The following is a 5,993-nucleotide window of genomic DNA, read 5'->3' as shown; positions in this document are numbered from 1 at the left end:
GCTAAGAGTAAAGAGAAGACAATGGAATAAGTGAAATTGAACCAGGAAGCAAAAAGCTGGACCTAAAGTTAGCACCAAACTTTTGCACAAACTTTTGGTTGAAAAGTTAGCCCCAACGTTAGCCCCCTAACTTGGAGGCTAACGTTGGAACTTGAAAATCACTCCCTGGGTATCAAAAGTTTGCGCCAACGTTAGCCCCCTAACTTTGAGGCTAACGTTGGCACATGAAATTCTCCCCTGGGCACCAAAAGTTTGCGCCAACGTTAACCCCTAACTTTGAGGCTAACGTTGGCACATGAAATTCTCCCCTGGGCACCAAAAGTTTGCGCCAACGTTAGCCCCCTAACTTTGAGGCTAACGTTGGCTCATGAACATCACAAGGAGGAGCAAAAGTTTGCGCCAACGTTAGCCCCCTAACTTGGTGGCTAACGTTGGCGCCACAAGCACACAAGGCAAGGCCAACGTTAGGGTCAAAGTTAGACCCCTAACGTTGGCACCAACGTTCATATCAGAAAGTTTTGTGGGCTGCTATGAAAAGTTAGAGCCAAAGTTAGACCCCTAACTTTAGCTCTAACTTTTGGTCCAACTTTTGCAAAACTCCAACCCGGTTCAATTGGTTCACTTTGGTTCTTCTCCAAACTTCAAGAGCAATCAACCAAGGCCTCTTTCAACCCAATTCCACCAAGAGCAAAGGCCCAACTCAAGGCTTGAAGAACATTGGAAGAAAGTGCATAAATAGGATAGAATTCAAGTTCTTCGGAGAGCTTTCTTTTGGGAATTTTCATAATAGTTTTCGGAGAACTTTTGTTATTGAGTGAACTTTAATTTCTTTGTCTTGGGGAAGGAGAATTCACTTCTCTTCCTCTTAGTTTTATTGCTTTCAATTTCAATTACACTTGTCTTGGATCTTGGATTGGAGAATTGAAGAAATTCTGTTTCAATCTCAATCTTGGATCTCTCTGTTTCTTTACTGTTAATTGAATTTCATTTCCGGTTAATTGCTCTTCATCTCTTCTCTTTGCAGTTTACAATTCCCTTGCAATTGTTCTTATTGGATCTAGGAAGGCATTGAGATCTAGACTTAGTTTTCTAGTCTCTGGTTCCTGAGATCCAAATCTCCAATTTACATTCTGTTTCTTGCTTTCCATGTTCATTTACTTTTCTGCTATAAGATCCGATCCAATCCCAATTCCCTTTTACTCTTCTGTTTGATGCAATTTAACTTTTCCTTGTTTAATTACTGCAAATCCACGTCCCAATCCCCTTTACATTTCAAGCAATTTACATTCCTTGCACTTTAAGATTCCGCAATTTACATTTCTTGCACTCTAAGTTTCTGCCATTTAATTTCTTGTTCTTTACGTTTCAGCAATTTATTTCTTGTTCTCTTTACTTCAATGCAATTTAATTTCTGCAAGTCACAAAACACTCAACCAATTCTTAATTCACTTGACTAAATTAACCACTAAGCTAAAATTGCTCAATCCTTCAATCCCTGTGGGATCGACCTCACTCCCGTGAGTTTTTATTACTTGATGCGACCCAGTACACTTGCCGGTTAGATTTGTGTGTTTTGGGAGAAATTTATTTTTCCTCCAAAATACTCATCACTTGTCCCCAAGCAATAGAAAATCAAATAGGATAAAAAGAAGAGAATATACTATAAATTCCAAAATATAAATGAAACATAGCTTCAATCAGATGAGCGGAACTTGTAGCTTTTTGCCTCTTGAATAGTTTTGGCATCTCGCTTTATCCATTGAAGTTCAGAATGATTGGCATCTATAGGAACTCAGAGTTCAGATAGTGTTGTTGATTCTCCTAGTTCAGTATGTTGATTCTTAAACACAGCTACTTTATGAGTCTTGGCCGTGGCCCTAAGCACTTTGTTTTTCAGTATTACCACCGGATACATAAATGCCACAGACACATAACTGGGTGAAACTTTTCAGATTGTGACTCAGCTTTGCTAAAGTTCCCAATTAGAGGTGTCCAGGGTTCTTAAGCACACTCTTTTTTTGCTTTAGACCTTGACTTTAACCGCTCAGTCTCAAGTTTTCACTTGACACCTTCACGCCACAAGCACATGGTTAGGGACAGCTTGGTTTAGCCGCTTAGGCCAGGATTTTATTCCTTTAGGCCCTCCTATCCACTGATGCTCAAAGCCTTGGATCCTTTTTATTTACCCTTGCCTTTTGGTTTTAAGGGTTATTGGCTTTTTGCTCTTGCCTTTTAGTTTTAAGAGCTTTTGGCTTTTTCTGCTTGCTTTTTCTTTTTTCTTTCTATTTTTTTTCCGCCATTTTTCTTCTTTTTTTTTTCTGCAAGCTTTTTGTATTCACTGCTTTTTCTTACTTCAAGAATCATTTTTATGATTTTTCAGATTATCAAATAACATTTCTCCTTATCATCATTCTTTCAAGAGCCAACATATTTAACATTCATAAACATCAACATCAAAAGACATATGCACTGTTCAAGCATTCATTCAGAAAACAAAAAGTATTGTCACCACATCAAAATAATTAAACTAGTTTCAAGGATGAATTCGAAACCATGTACTTCTTGTTCTTTTGTTTTTAAAACATTTTTCATTTAAGAGAGGTGATGGATTCATATTCACTACTTTAAGACATAGACGCTTAGACACTAATGATCATGTAATAAAGACACAAACATAGATAAACATTTAACATAAGAAAATGAAAAACAGAAAATTTTAGAACAAGGAATGAGTCCACCTTAGTGATGGTGGCGTTTCCTTCTTGAAGAACCGATGATGTCCTTGAGCTCTTCTATATCTCTTCCTTGTCTTTGTTGCTCCTCCCTCATTGCTCTTTGATCTTCTCTAATTTCATGAAGGATGATGGGGTGCTCTTGATGTTCCACCCTTAGTTGCTCCCAATAATTGTGTGGAGGAAAATGTATCCCCTGAGGTATCTCAGGGATCTCTTAATTTACAGTCAAATGTTCTATTACTGAGCTATAGACCCTTGAGATGAATCTCTCCATCTCCTATGACTTGGAGGTGGAAGCTTTTGTTTTCCCTTTCCACTTTCTAGAGGTTTCTCTGGCCTTAGGTGCCATCAATGGTTATGGAAAAACAAAAAAGCTATGCTTTTACCACACCAAACTTAGAATGTTGCTCGCCCTCGAGCAAAAGAAGAAAGAATAGTAGAAGAAGAAGAAGATATGGAGGTGTGTTGATGGTTTGAATTTGAGTGGGTGGGTGGGTTGTATGATGGTTTTAGGGGAGTAATGGATGTGAGTGGTGAAGGGTTCTTGGGAAATGGTGATATAGGATTATGAGGAGGGAAGGTGAGTGGAGGTAAGTGGGGATCCTGTGGGGTCCACAGATCCTGAGATGATCCTGTGGGGCCCACAGATCCTGAGGTGTCAAGGATTTGCATCCCTGCACCAATTAGGCATGTAAAATGCCTTTGCATGCAATTCTGGCGTTTAAACGCTGAATTGATGCTTGTTCTGGGCATTCAACGCCCAGATGCAGCATGTTTCTGGCGTTGAACGCCAGTTCTATGCTTGTTTCTCGTGTTCAGTGCCAGATCCATGCTCTGTTCTGGCGTTGAACGCCAGCCAGATGCTCCTTACTGGCGTTTAAACGCCAGTAAGTCCTTCCTCCAGGGTGTGATTTCTCTTCTGCTGTTTTTGGTTCTGTTTTTAATTTTTGTATTTATTTTGTGACTCCACATGATCATGAACCTAATAAAACATGAAAGAACAATAAAATAAAAATAAAATTAGATAAATAAAAATTAGGTTGCCTCCCAACAAGGGCTTCTTTAATGTCAATAGCTTGACAGTGGGCTCTCATGGAGCCACACAGGTAATCAGGCCAATTTTATAGACTCCCAACACCAAACTTAGAGTTTGGCTGAGGCCTCCCAACACCAAACTTAGAGTTTGACTGTGGGGGCTTTAGTTGACTCTGTACTGATAGAAGCTTTCTATGCTTCCTCTCCATTGTTACAGAAGGAGATTCTTGAATTTTAAACACAAGGTTGTCCTCATTCAGTTGAAGGATCAATTCTCCTTTGTCTACATCAATCACAGCTCTTGCTGTGGCTAGGAAGGGTCTTCCAAGGATGATGGATTCATCCTCTTCCTTCCCAGTGTCTAGGATTATGAAATCAGCAGGGATATAAAGGTCTTCAACCTTTACTAACATGTCCTCTACTAGTCCATAAGCCTGTTTTCTTGAGTTATCTGTCATCTCTAGTGAGATTTTGGCAGCTTGCACCTCAAAGATTCCCAATTTCTCCATTACAGAGAGGGGCATGAGGTTTATCGATGACCCAAGGTCACATAGAGCCTTCTCAAAGGTCATGGTGCCTATGGTACAAGGTATTAAGAACTTTCCAGGATCCTGTTTCTTCTGAGGCAATCTCAGTTGATCCAGATCACTCAGTTCATTGGTGAGCAAGGGAGGTTCATCTTCCCAAGTCTCATTACCAAATAATTTGGCATTCAGCTTCATGATAGCACCAAGGTACTTGACCACTTGCTCTTCAGTAACTTCTTCATTCTCTTCAGAAGAAGAATATTCATCAGAGCTCATGAATGGCATAATGAGGTTTAATGGAATCTCTATGGTCTCCAGATGAGTCTCAGAGTCCTTTGGTTCCTCAAAGGGAAACTCCTTGTTGATCACTAGACGTCCCAGGAGGTCTTCCTCACTGGGATTCACGTCCTCTTCCTCTTTTGTGGGTTCGGCCATGATTGTTATATCAATGGCCTTGTATTCTCTCTTTGGATTCTCTTCTGTATTGCTTGGGAGAGTACTAGGAGGTGTTTCAGTGATTTTCTTACTCAGCTGGCCCACTTGTGCCTCCATATTTCTTATGGAGGACCTTGTTTCACTCATGAAACTTAGAGTGGCCTTGGACAGATCAGAGACTAAGTTTGCTAAATTAGAGGTATTTTGTTCAGAGTTCTCTGTCTATTGCTGAGAAGATGATGGAAAAGGCTTGCTGTTGCTGAGCCTGTTTCTTCCACCTTTATTAAAGCCTTGTTGAGGCTTTTGTTGATCCTTTTGTGAGAGATTTGGGTGATTTCTCCATGAGGGATTATAGGTGTTTTCATAAGGTTCACCCATGTAATTCACCTCTACTATTGCAGGGTTCTCAGGATCATAAGCTTCTTCCTCAGAAGATGCCTCTTGAGTACTGTTGGATACAGCATGCATTCTATTCAGACTCTGAGAAATCATATTGACTTGCTGAGTCAATATTTTATTCTGAGCCAATATGGCAATCAGAGTATCAATTTCAAGAACTCCCTTCTTCTGAGGCGTCACATTACTCACAGGATTCCTCTCAGAAGTGTACATGAACTGGTTATTAGCAACCATGTCAATGAGTTCTTGATCTTCTGCAGGCATTTTCTTTAGGTGAATGGATCCACCTGCAGAAGTATCCAATGATATCTTAGCTAATTCAGACAGACCATCATAGAATATATCCAGGATGGTCCATTCTGAAAGCATGTCAGAAGGACACTTTTTGGTCAGTTGCTTATATCTCTCCCAAGCTTCATAGAGGGATTCACCTTCTTTCTGTCTGAAGGTTTGAACATCCTCTCTAAGCTTACTCAGCTTTTGAGGAGGAAAGAACTTGGCTAAGAAAGCCGTGACCAGGTTATCCCAAGATTTCAGGCTATCTTTGGGTTGAGAGTCCAACCACACTCTAGCTCTGTCTCTTACAGCAAACGGGAAAAGCATAAGCCTGTAGACCTCGGGATCAACCCCATTGGTCTTAACAGTATCACAGATATGCAAGAATTCAATTAAGAACTAAAAAGGATCTTCAGATGGAAGTCCATGAAACTTGCAGTTCTGCTGCATCAGAGAAACTAATTGAGGTTTCATCTCAAAGTTGTTTGCTCCAATGGCAGGGATGGAGATGCTTCTTCCATGTAAATTGGAATTAGGTGCAGTAAAGTCACCAAGCATCCTCCTTGCATTATTATTATTTTCGGCT

At 40.2% G+C, this 5,993-nt stretch overlaps 1 non-coding gene across 1 annotated transcript; it reads left to right on the top strand.

Annotated features, from left to right (window-relative positions):
• The first annotated feature begins 5,494 nt into the window (after positions 1-5,494).
• Positions 5,495-5,602, top strand: LOC148545495 (small nucleolar RNA R71). The gene has a single exon (XR_015900329.1). It is a non-coding gene; the product is annotated as a small nucleolar RNA R71 (small nucleolar RNA).
• Positions 5,603-5,993: the final 391 nt, after the last annotated feature.

Source organism: Arachis ipaensis, chromosome B9, assembly GCF_059453495.1.
Source record: "Arachis ipaensis isolate K30076 ecotype BB chromosome B9, ASM5945349v1, whole genome shotgun sequence".
Lineage (NCBI taxonomy): Eukaryota > Viridiplantae > Streptophyta > Magnoliopsida > Fabales > Fabaceae > Arachis > Arachis ipaensis.
This window is presented reverse-complemented; position numbering and strand designations above follow the sequence as displayed.